Source organism: Adiantum capillus-veneris, chromosome 3 (assembly GCF_014529385.1).
Source record: "Adiantum capillus-veneris isolate H3 chromosome 3, ASM1452938v2, whole genome shotgun sequence".
Lineage (NCBI taxonomy): Eukaryota > Viridiplantae > Streptophyta > Polypodiopsida > Polypodiales > Pteridaceae > Adiantum > Adiantum capillus-veneris.
In genome coordinates this window covers 5,922,573-5,936,017 of record NC_140933.1, presented here as the reverse complement: position 1 = coordinate 5,936,017, position 13,445 = coordinate 5,922,573, and positions in this window count along the sequence as shown.

Genomic DNA, 13,445 nt, shown 5'->3' with positions numbered 1-13,445 from the left:
AGGTTTCATACACGTACCAAAGTTGACTAAGAGCTTAGTGTTAGCAGGTTATCTTGTAATGGAAATGGCCCATGAACTTTGACAATAGCGGAATTAGGAGGATTAAAGAGAGCATTTTTGTGAGATTACTTTGAGAAGATAGAGGGTGAAATTAGTTAGAGGTAACAACATAACCATTATATTTGATTAACTTGACATGAACAATACTTTTACAAAAGAGAGAGAGAATTAGAGAACTTGACAACAGTTGAGGACCAGATTTATGTGGAGCCGGTCCCCCATCCAATAGGCTTTTGTATTATAGATTCTCCCATAAAGAGAGACTTGGTATAATACAACTTTGTGTTCCTTGTGACCTTGATGATGCTATGAAGATGGAAAGCTTCATGCATCACGAGCATAAAATAAACTTTGTAAAAGCATTAACCATCCTCAACCTCAATCCCAAGGCCTCAAACACCTTCAAAGGTGGAGAGAGCTAGCGGGGAATCAGGGTAGGGAAGAGGAAGAAGAAACATTCATAGGAAAAAGAAATAGTTCCTCACTTATCATCACTCTTCTTTCTAGCATAGATAATAGCATAGTAATGAAGACGGAGAAGATGGCAAGCTTAAGAATTGAAGCATGGCTCTTGGTTAGATTTGCATTCCATAGCCAAGAGTGTTGGTGTAGGCTCTCAACTTCTCAACAAGCTTGGAGAAGGAGATGGAGTTCCTCCTCTTTCACCAAGTAAGAATGCGTGAAAAATGAGTGTGTAAGAGGGTGTATACCCCCAAGCACACGCCTTGCTTGCTTTGGTTGACCCCTCCTTTTTGCTCAAGCTTGAAGCTCATTGGACCCCTCTAAGCCTAGCCAATCACATGCACAATGCATTTCAAGAAACATGGGTAGTCTTTGGACAAGTGTCCTCCTTACCCCTTTGAGAGAGAGAGCTTGAAAATATCTAGATATTTATTGAATTTATTTAGAAGCTCATTGGACCCCTCTTTCGTCCAGCCAATAGGATTCAAGCACACCATGTGGCTAAGCATGCCCTAACTTTGGGGCTTTTCCCCTCATTTGTAGGGCCTCTTTTTGACTCAAGCACCTCAAGAACCTTACCCTCCATGCATGTAAAGCTTCTCAAGAACCTTCCTTATCAAGCATGAGAAGCACCTCAAGTACATTAGTCAGCAAGCACGATAAGCATCTCAAGCACCTTAGTCAGCAAACAAGCACGGCAAGCACCTCAAGCTTGGGCCAGGTTCCCACCTCAAGCACAATCCTAGCTTCCCTAATGTCTAAGGACTTTTAACACTAAACTTTGGAGGTCTTTAATGAATCTAAACCTAAGGTCTTTTAAGCTCCATTAGATGCATGTTGCTCTTTGATAGCCTACCTCCTTTTTGACCCCTATTGAGATGTAACCATCTCTCCTCTTGGTCTCTTGTTGAAATAAGTCTAGAAGCACTTACTGCACATTGCTCTTTGGTAGACCGCTGTTAACCTTCACGGACACCCTATCACCTTCGACAGACACATATTATTTATTTGATTGAGTCATGGAGCGGGATTTTTGATCCAATAGGTGTGTAGGTGATCGCCGATGAGAGGCACACCACTTATCTTATTTTTACAGTAGTTGCACAACGACCAACCACTGTGGGCGTCCATTTGTGAATGGGTTAAACTCTTATAAAAGGTCTATTTGACCTAAAAATCCTCATTCTTGGAGGTTTAAGCTAAGAAGTGCTCTTGCTCCATCTCTGTCTCCTTTTCCTTCGTGTGATCAAATGTGTATGTGTGTGTGTGTGTATGCTTGCGAGAGAGAGAGAGAGAGAGAGAGAGAGAGAGAGAGAGAGAGAGAGAGAGAGAGAGAGAGAGAGAGAGAGAGAGAGAGAGAGAGCATTGCGACGGCATCGACGGCGGCAAGGTGGTTGAGCTCGGTATCGACGGTGGCTCCTTCTTCTTCTCATCACATGATCCTTCACGACGTAAGCATTGGGCGGTGAGTGACACACCATTGTTTCTTTGAGCTTGCTAGGACTCTCTAGTTGTGTGCTTGCAGCCTTTTGAGGCTCGCACACAGTGCACATGCAAGTTCCTAACCTTTGACACGTGCAATAAAGTGAACATTTTTGTCACTGTTGCCAAGGAATGCCTTGCACTAAGCTTGAGGAGCACTCAGTGCTACCTCTGGAAGCCTTTCTTTCATTTGTTTTTTGGTTTTTGCTGAGTTCAAGTGAGAACTGTTAATTGGCTGTAATGTACAGTTTTAGTTCTGTGTGTGTGTGATTGGATGGTTGGGTTAGACAATGTGTGTGTGGTGTTAATTAGTGTTGTTTAGCGGCTTAAACAGAGCGGCCAGAGGTGCAACAATGTGCACGCTTGAGACAGGCTCTGTGCGTGAGCTCGGCGCCACACAATTGAACATTATCCACCAATTTTTTTAGAAAAAACATTTAAAATCACCATTACCAGTATACCAGTACGTGTACCAGTACCAGTAGTACAAGTCAGAGAGCGGGTTGAGTGAGTCGGTGAGTGCAGTTTGCTATGATTAGATTGTGCGTGTACAACACCAGTACTACCAGTACCAGTGTGCTAGCACTAAAAACCTGGGACCAATACCAATACTAGTATAGTATTATAGCAGTATAGCTGTATGCATTGAAGATCAGAGATCAATATCGATACAGGTCTAGTATCAGTACCAGTACCAAAAAAAAAAACTGTAGTATCAGTACTCGTAGTACCAGTACTAGCTGGTACTACCAGTGAGCTGGTTGAGTAAGTCTGTGAGTACGGTTTACCGTGTTCGACAGTGAGTGTCCAGTGTCCAGTACCAGTACCAGTATACTAGTACTCTGAGTGTGGAGTCTGTTGTGTGTTAGTGTATGTACCATTACCAGTAGTACTAGTAGTGCTAGTATAAAAGTACCAGTATAGCTGTGTACCAGTACCAATATACTCATATAATAGTACCATTATCAGCCACGCCAGTACTAGTACCGTGTGAGTGTCAGTACCAGTACCAGTACCAGTATACCATCTCGAAAATCTAATCTGAGACCAAAGAGAAAATTTAAGAAAAAATACAAACAAAAGGAAAAATATGTGTATGCCAGTACCAGTACCAGTACCAGTACAACACCGGAAATCTGTGAGTGGAGTTTGCCGCGTTAGACAGTGTATCCAATACCACTACCAGTACAACACTAAAATTCTGAGATTAGTACCAGTAGTACTAGTACGATAAGTTGGTTGAATGTCTGTATTAGTAGTGTTAGTACTAGTACTGTATCTGTGCTATAGCAGTACCGAAATTGAACCATCAAAGTACAGTACAATACCAAAACCAGTAGTGGTAGCAGAGCTAGTACTAGTAAAGTCTGTGTGTGCAGTTTGTTGGGTTAGACCACTAAACTGGTTGAGTTAGCCTATAAGTGTACCCATAGTATCAGTACCAATATCAATACTACCAGCACCAGTGTAACACTAAAAATCTGATTCCAATATCAGTAGTATATGTAAAAGTCTATGTGTGCGCAGTTGGGCTGTGTTAGACAGTGAGGTAGGTGTGTACCAATGCGAGTAGTATCAATATATACCAGTACCAATGCAAGTACCAATATAGTAGAGCCACTCCTATTTGAGCCAGTATAGCAGTAAAGTCTAGTACTAGTGCCAGTACAATATAGTACCAATACAATATAGTACCAGTACAATATAGTGAGCTCGTTGAGTTTAAATGTCTATGAGTGTCCAGTACCAGTACTGGCGTGTGTATCAATACCAGTTTAGTACCATATAGTACCGGCTCAAAAATCTGAGACAAAAAAGTACAGTACCAATACCAGCTCAAAAATCTGAGACGAAAAGGGGAGGGTAAATTTGGGTTGCAAACGCCCAAAAAATTAGGTGAGCGGCCTTCACGGGCACTCACCGACACTTCTAGAGTGTTGAGGTCACATGCACCTACGCTCTGGTCGTGTGCTAGAGAACGATCACATAGAGAGTGTCTCCGTTTATGCGGGCACTTATTATTCCTCCACCTTAGGATCTAGGCCCTCAGCGGGAACCCAAGGTAGTACCACTCAGGACCCACATAATGCGTCTAGTGACTCTTCCTCTGACTACGATGTCATGGAAGGTTACCCAATGTCTAATCCCGATAGTTCGAGCCAAGGCATGCATGCCATGGGTCCACGGTCCGGGCTGAGTGTGCTTAGCTGCTTGAAGGAAACTTTTAGTAGAGCCACTCGCTCCGAACTTGGAGCTAGTGATGTGAATGAAGGGGGTGGGGAAGTAAATTCGCCATTCATGACCAACATAGACCCCATGCTCCTAGAGAATGTGCCTGTGAATACTCCATTCACTTCATCCCCTGACTCTTTAGAGCTATTCCCCTCCGAGGTTATATTACCTGATGGTAGAAGCCTTGCCGAAGTGGAAGAGGTTGAGCGATATATCCGTACAATGAGGGAAAAGGAAATCGAGAGCCTATGCAAGGCAGAGTAACGAAGAGAGTTAAAAGCAAAAGCCCCTATGTAAACATCCATGCTAGGTGAGCAATCAAGTGAACTTGAATTAGCAACCACTAAGGGTCAACCCATAGAGAGCCACATTGCATCTAATTTAAAGGACACCCCTAGCACCTCAATCCTAGATGGAGCGTTTCTAAATGAGGATTGTATGAACTAAAAACCGAGACTTTGATCGACCTATACATAGGCCACACCTATCACGTGGGTTGGTTAGATGTCCTACAATCCACAATGGGTGCTACTAGCACAAAGGATCAACAACAAAGAGTGTGTGAGGTCATCCATAGGGTTATCGAGGTGGAGAGGCAGAACAAGGGGATCCACATGCCTTCAACGGGTCTCATGAGATTCTTGGATACATGGAAGGCTAAACAACCAAATTTATCACAAATGGAGACTCCCTCAATAAGCCTGATGGATCCTCCATATGTTGTTTTGCCAGGGGTCTCAGTACAATCTGAGCCCACAAGTGATAGCTTTACCTTTCCAATTTTAGCTCATCTTTCTCTTGATGACACCACAACTACCATGCCTACCCCAGCAATGGGCATGACAAAAATATGCCATGGACCTCATTTGTCAGTAAATCACCACTACATGGTAGCCCAATGTTGCAACGGTACCTACAAGTGTGTATCAATCATATGCACCTATGGGTCCTCATGCTCATGTAGCTCCTACCCCTCCCATTATTTCAACAACTTATGCTCCACAACACAACATCCAAGCTCTTATTTCAATGGGACCATACCAGCTAGCATTAGCATGTCACATACCACGTCTGCTATGCCTAGTACCACACATATGAACTTTGGGCCACCACAGCCCAAAAGATGCCGTTAAGTATTGCCAAATTGGTGGATTTCATGGATTCAGAAGTTAGAACCACCATCATGTCTAAACTACATGGAGACCCGGAGCTATTCTTAGCTCTTCGAGATTTCCTCAATGGAGAACTGAAAGTCGGCGGGCTACCACAATTTGCACAGATGGATGGAGAGAGGGAAGTGCCAATAGAGGAGGAACACCTAGATCCACAACCCAACCTAGATGAGTTAACAGGTTGGGACAATACTTTGAAGGCGATGAATCCAATGCGACTATACCAATCACTAACAAGGGGTTAACTGTGAAGGGAATCCTTGATGGTGGCGCTCGGGTTAGCGTTGTGACTAAAAGTTGCTGGGAAACTATGGGAAGACCTCACCTTGGGATCACAAACATAGTGGTAAAGATGGCCAATGGGAATATTGTTACGCCTATTGGGATGCTAGAAGATCTCAAGATCAAGGTCTTTGGACACAAAATAGACCTTCATTGTTATGGATTTCTCCAAGCACACTATGTCATCTGAGATGATCTTAGGACGTTCTTTCATGAGGGAAGAAAAAATGGTGCATGACTGGTCTAAAAACCATGTCTACTTGCAGTTCCAAGATTCTATCATTCGAGTTGATCTTGTAACTGGTAGAGCACATCCTCTAGGAAACATATTTATAATTGATCATAGATCTGGCACCACAGTTCACTTGGTCCCATTGCAATATTGATACACGTGTAAAATGGACACTGGTGTTGGAGAAGATTCTCCTTAAATGGATGTTCTACCTAGGATGACTGAGCTTGACAATGTGGATTGGGTCCACCTAGCAGCAACCATAGACACTTAGGGAAATAGGGGGGCGACCTGGGTAACACCTAAGGGGGATGAAATGCCACTGACGGCCGGCTTTTAAAAGCCAAGGCCGCGGGAAAAAACCGGACTCGGGGGAGCCTTATAATGTAGAAAAATAAAAAAAAACGTTTTTTTTGTTCTGCAGACCGCCACCCTCATCCCCCCTTTGCTCGCACGCATGCAGGAGTGGACTCCCCCCTTGGCACCACCCTCTCTCTCTCCTCCATTATCTCCGCCACCCTCTCTCTCACCTCCATTATCTCCACCACCCGCTCTCTCTCCCTCTTGTTTGTCTGCAAGAAACCAACTCTCTCTCTCTCTCTCTCTCTCCTAACACACGTCACACTCTCTCTCCCAGCCTCTCTTTTCCCATCTCTCACACCTTCCTCTCTCTCTCTCTCTCTCTCTCTCTCTCTCTCTCTCTCTCCCCCTCATTCTTGTGTCGGTAGTCGGACCAACATTATAAGCTCTCTCTCTCTCTCATTCCCCACCCATACTCTCTCTCTCTCTCTCTCTCTCTCTCTCTCTCTCTCCCTCTTGTTCACTCTCTCTCTCTCTCTCTCTCTCTCTCTCTCTCTCTCTCTCTCTCTCTCTCTCCCTCATTCTTGTGTCGGTAGTCGGACCAACATTATAAGCTCTCTCTCTCTCTCATTCCCCACCCATACTCTCTCTCTCTCTCTCTCTCTCTCTCTCTCTCTCTCTCTCTCTCTCTCTCTCTCTCTCTCTCGTTCTCGTTCCCCCACACACACTCTCACCCCCCCTCCCCCCAACACACACACACACTTGCTTAGTCCCTCTCTCTCCATCTCTCGCTCTCTCTCCATCTCTCACTCTTGCCATACCTCTCTCTCTCTCTCTCTCTCTCTCTCTCTCTCTCTCTCTCTCGTTCTCTGTGTAGTAAAAATCTCGCTCTCCTCCCCCACACACACTCATGTATAGACACACACACACACACACACACACACACACACACACACACACACACACACACACACACACACACACACACACACTCCCACACAACCCTACTCTCTCTTTTACCACACACACACACACACACACACACACACACACTCACTCACAAGTACATACACACTCATGCACACATTCAAAAAAACATACGCACGCCATACGCACACACAAGAAGAAAAGACCGAAGGAGCTTGACATCAACACCCAAACAACAAAGAAGAACGACAAAAATCATGTGATGGCGACAACGAATCAAGAAATGAGGCCGAAGGCATGCCCCAACTAGTCCCGGAAGTGACGAATGCACTACACCAATGCACCAACAAAGCCCACCATTCACCGGCATCTCGTCCACGATGCATCTCCACAGTAAAAATTCGTAGGGTAATCTAATTTTCCATTTTCAAGCCAAAACCTTGTAACAAACCATTTGTATATTGCCACCTCTCTCTAGGTGATGGTCACAAAGGCCCACCTAGGAGATATCATTTTAAAATTCTCCTAAAACAAAGCAAGGGTCAACCATCTAGGACCCGATTCCTTGCTTTATCTCTCTTGATTAGGGCCCAAGCCTAATCTATCATCCTAAACTAATGCAACCTGCACCTATAAAGAGCACTGAGAGGTCACTATCTGGGGGTCAACACTTGAGAAGGAAGCCATGCATACACAGTGACTCCAAGGGTCACCACACACAAGAGTAGGATCTTTGTGCATATGGATTTTTTCCTAGAGAATGCACTATAGGCTCTCTCTCTCTCTCTCTCTCTCTCTCTCTCTCTCTCTCTCTCTATCATCAGGGTCTCCATCTTGTTGAAACTAAGTTTTCTATAAATACCACTTTGAATAAATTTTTCCCTCACATCTCGAGGGGTTTGCATCATCTATGTCTACGTCTCTCTCCCTCTCTCTCTCTCTACGGTGTGCTGTGTTAGTGTTATTTTAATCGTTGCTGTCCGCGTCCTAGCCGCTCAAAGCTAGGTGGTGCCCCCTGTTTAGTCCCCGTGAAAAGTTTGCATGCACGGTCCTAACGTAGAGGCCGTTGGGGTCCGTTTTGCACTTGCGCTTGTCATTTGGTGCCCCCACCGAGGAGGGCTTCTCGAAAACCTTCAGTTTACAACGCTGAAAACGATGCACGTCGTCGACCATGGACGAGTGGCAACATCCAGAAAGTAAGTTCTCCGTCTCACATCTCTCATTCTAACCGCAAATCAAGAGGCACCAGACGGAGGGCTACAGGCTGCTCTCATTGGCGTCACCCACTGCACTCTATCAATGAGTGCCATCAATGGAGGTAAAGGAAAAGCAAAAATCCTCTACACTGACTTCCACCACGAAGAGATCATCCATATTAAGGAAGGAAAGAGGTTGGTAAAGCCTCTCTTCCCCAAGGAATCTGAAAGTAAAGGTATAGCCTCTTCTCCTAAGTGGCCCAAAGGGGCTGCTCATGCCAAAGGAAAAGGAGGGCTAGGCCAATCGTAAATTACATGACCCCCAAGGAAGGAGAAATACCTAGCCACGTGAGTGCTTTGAGTTCAAAAAGCAGAATCGTACCTAGGCTGCCAAAAAGAAGGTCATCCAAAGCAAAGCTGTGGAAGATCGCCTATCGATTCGTGGCATGCCCGTGCTGCTAGTTCACTTCAACAACCCCAAAGCAGAGGTGGTAAAGAGGTTCCCATTACCTAAAGAGGAGTGAAACCCAGTGGGCTGAAGATGAGGTACAATTAAATGGTGTGGAGTTCATGCAATGAGCCGATTATGGTAATTACTTGCAACTGCTGTTAGCTAAAAGGCTAAGAGTGGTCAAACGTGTCACCATCACCCCATACGTGCTGAGCAATGAAGGGAAGGTGGAGCCTATGAAGGGCGATGACCTCATGTGGATGTGCTGACTTGTCAACACCGGCATGGTAAGGGTATAAGTTAGTATCTATACTCTGTGCATCATGGATAATGGACCAATCGCTTTTTTGTTTAGGTTTTTGCAACACATGCACGTAAATATATATGTAGATAGGAAGATCTTCTATCAACAGAAGATTGTGTATCTGTTTGGTGCTGCGGCGCTAGAAGAGATCCTTAGCTTCCCAAACCCCATTATCCTCCCCATGTTGGATTACCATCACTCCTTCAATGTTTCCATTTTCATCCTGTTTTAATCTATCTAGCTAGTCTTGTAAGAAAGCCGCTATAAGCCACTAAGTCATTAAGTCATTTGTGTTTAAGGAAAAAAAAAAAGTTTGAAAATCGTGTTTTACAATGGCAAACATTTCCTTCCAACCTTCACGGGAAAGGTGGGAGAAGATGCTTCAGATTTTCTAGATAATCTTGAAATAACATGTGTCGTCTCTAGAAGGGATGACGATGCTTCGTTTTTGCGTATTTTTCAACTGCTAATGAAAGTGGAAGCAAGATAATGGTACAACGCCTTGGTGCAAGCCACCCAGGAGAGGTGGAATCTACTAGGAGCAGCATTTCTAAGGCGCTTTGGAGAAGGCACCACATTAGAGAAATTGTGGCAATTGCTGATGGAGTTGAAGCAAGGAAATATGGCCGAATATGCAGCATACAAATCAAAGTTCGTGGTTTTGTGGGAACGATGGTTTGCATCGTTGAGGGAGGGTGAAGGGGCACCCGATTTCCTAAAGAAAGACCGGTTTGTGGCTGGTTTATGGCCAATTCTTAAAGAGACGGTGAAGGGAAGGTTTCCTGCTATGTATGAGGTAGCAGTTGAAGTAGCCCGCCTTAAAGATAAGAAGTTGCATCTACAAGCCAGGATTACCGAGGAAGAGGAACTGAGAAGGGCCCGACCACACCTAGCCGCACTTGCAATAGCCGTCCGGAGGAATCAGCCACAGGAACCGATTGAAGATCAACAAGACTTGCTCAACCAAAACACCAACCAGTTAGAGTACATCTGGTGCAACAAGTGCATGCACCTGCCAGAAATCCAAAACAAGGAAGAGGGCAACGAAGATAGAATCAGGACTACCATTGTTACAACTGTGGAGAGGACGGCCATGGCATGTACTACTGTCCTCATCCAAGAAGGCATAACTTCAATAGGGGAGTGAGGTAGAATCAGATCTCTCCACCAAGGGCGAGACCACCACCGCCCAGGCAACCAGAGCCGATTCCACTGGTCCAAATCCTTCGACCGCCCGTACAACCATCACCACCACAACAACCTCTCATTCCAACGCTACCTCCACCACCTACTGGAAACCAAGCAGTAAGTGCTTTCAGCCTTGAAGCTAAAGGAAAAACAAAGGTAGAAAAGCGTGTCAAAGAGAAGGGCAAAGAAAAAAGAAAAGTAGAATAAGTGGATGCCATGGGAGTGAAGCGTTCTAGGCACGAAGAGGCCTCTCAAAGGGAGGAAAGATGAAAAGAAAAGGAAAGTCTAGCAAACATGCATCTAAGCCTCGACGAAAAATCAACATCGTGGATTTTTTACTGGGTGAGTATGCTAAACCATATGACCTAGTTCAAGATGTATTGATGCAGGGTCCCAAAATAACCTGGCCCCAATTACTCCATCTTGCACTGAGGATGAGGAGACAATGGACGAAGATGGTAAGTACTAGAAAGTCAAGACCAAGGATAGCTAGGGATATCTCTGGAAGGAATCTTGATGACATCCTACCTATCATAGATACCCACATAAAGGGGCAACGTATCTCAAACATCTACATAGATGGTGGTGCACAGAAATGCAAGTGAAGTGCGTAGGCATTGTGAATGCATGTTTGCGAGTCACCACGACGGACGTCCATAGCATAGCTCTCAAGCATCAACATAAAATTATCGATACAAGGGAAGCGACTCGGATGAGGCATGAAAACTCATTAGGATGTCAACCCTAATGAAGTGATCTCAAAGAGATGCAACTACTAACTCTACAAGCAAATCAATCGCACCAAAGCCAAGTAATCTTCCTATGTCCTTCTACACAGCTCTATAGTCATCACGCATGTTCACCATGCAAATCATATCGGAATCGCACAAACTTGAAGGGAAGCTACAGGGGACTATCAGGAACATATCCTATCATTGTCACAGCATTCTGGAGAGGTACAAAGATCGAAATCATTCGTCCCAAAGTCAGTAAAAACAGCGAACAAGTGATCCTAATGGGCCGTTTTAGGGTCCCTAAAGCCCCTCCTAGGGTCAAAACAACATAAAACACGCATATAGACACTCAAAACAGCGATTTAAGGCCTCAAACTACTAGTTGGAAACCTACACCGAATCTTGAATGATTACACTTGAATGGAAGAGCAAGATAAGAGGAACAAAATGCAATAAACAAATCTGAATTTGGATTATCGTAGCCACAATGGCGAAGATTACAAGTTTGAACAAAAAGGAGCTCTCAAACGTACGCTGTCTTCTCAGTTTTCTATCAAAAAGATCATGTTCAAACTTACAAAAAATGACCTTTATAGATTAGGTCTTTACAAATGGCTTGTCCGGCCAAAAGCTCCTAAACTTCTAACTGGCTCTCTAATATACAATTGCTTCCACAAGAATAATCATAAATCCTTTGATAAGTTCTCGGCTTAGAGATGCTTCCTTACAAAAGAATTTTACAATGGTTTCTTAGAAAAATATGATCCTTCTCTGGAAACGGCCGCTTGTTGCTTCGTCCGCCAAACACTCTCCCCTTCCTTATCCTTGCACGCCCTCGTGCATGTTCAGTGCTTTGGCCGTTGATGTGGCTCCAATGAAGCAAGTGTGGCTGAAAAACTTCTTGTTCGAAGGACATCTTCTAGTACTTCTTGATGCTGTCTGAATGGATTTTCAGATAACGTGTGTTGGTATGCTACGTACCGTGCCTTGAGGTCCTTTGCCATAGGATGGAAAATACATGAGTCAATTTCGAAGAATCGTGTGACGAAGGCCTCTTCGAATGTTTGCAAGTAGTGTGAGGGCATTGCCTGGAGTACATTGCCATCAAAATGTGTCATGGCGGTGAATCCTGGAGATTCCAACAGATGCCTCTGTGTCCTTCCAAGAACATATTCCACGGATAATCGTCGCTTTCAGTGTCTTTAAACACCTGTATGCAGGTGACGATCATCCGGGCTATCTTTACCAGCATTTGATATGCCACGTCGGGGACATCCCGCAGCAATGTGACTGTCGAATTCAGTGTGTTTACCATGTAGGCTACTGTAGGGGGTTGCTGCGCTGTCAAGACCGGGTAATTCAGTTTTTGCGGCCTTGAGCCTTTCCATGTGGTGAAGTCTTTCCATGTGTGTCTTCTAGGGACTGGAAAGAAAGTGGGATCTATTTGTATATGTTGAGGAGCGTTGTGGTAATTGGTTAGATCCTGTGGCCGTTTGTCCAACCACTTCTGCCTCCACTTTGGGTGATCGTCGACAAGCATCTGGGCTTCTTCCGCTGTTAGTGCAATGCCTTCGTAGCCCCCATCTTTGTTTCGTGGCAGGGCTGGCCCCATCTTTTCTTTCCACAGAATTGCTTCATGGCATAGCAGAGGAAACGGGAGGTACTCATGGCCAAATACTTCCACCTGCTCTTCTTGCTGTAAGTAGGCTAGGGCCACTGACTCCATTATCTTCTTTTCATAGAGCATGTACTCCTTTGCTGGCCCCTCTGGCATGTCCTTAATGCTCTCATTGAGCTCATCTCTTATATCCAGATCTGGCCCTTCAAATTCATGCTCCTGTTGCCCTTGGTGTGATGTTTCAGGCAAATGTGGCACTTGTTGTCCGGGCAGTAGTTGCGGTTGACTCTGGGCTTTGTCTACTTTGATTTGTTGTTGAAAAAGAAGATCTTCTTTTTTCTTTAGCAGCGTGTCACCGATCTGCTTCTGTGTCTGTAATTCGGCGCTTGCTTGAGCTAATTGCTGCTCCAGTTCTTTTAGCTTTAGCTCATTTTTCGCCGTCTGGGCCACCATTCCTGATACGAGTAGCTATCTTTGAAGTTTTTCTTGCTCTAGCTCCGCTTTTAGTGCCGCTATAGTGTTCACTGCTGTGGCATCGTCAGATGTGGAGACCAATGCTCCAACAGGTTCCTGATTTGCCATCAAAGTTGTCAGAGTGCCTTTGACAGTATTGTATGAACTGTTAAGTCTTTGCAGTCTTGCGCTCTTGTAAGCAAGCTGCTCCGTTGCTTTCTGTACTCTTGCCGTCAACTCTTGGCATTCCTTTTCCTTGGCGGTCAAATCTGTCTTGACGTCCACCAAATCTTTGATCAAAGACTGAGCCTGCTGTCGCTCAAGGTCTCTTTCCTCCGTTGTGAGTTCTAAT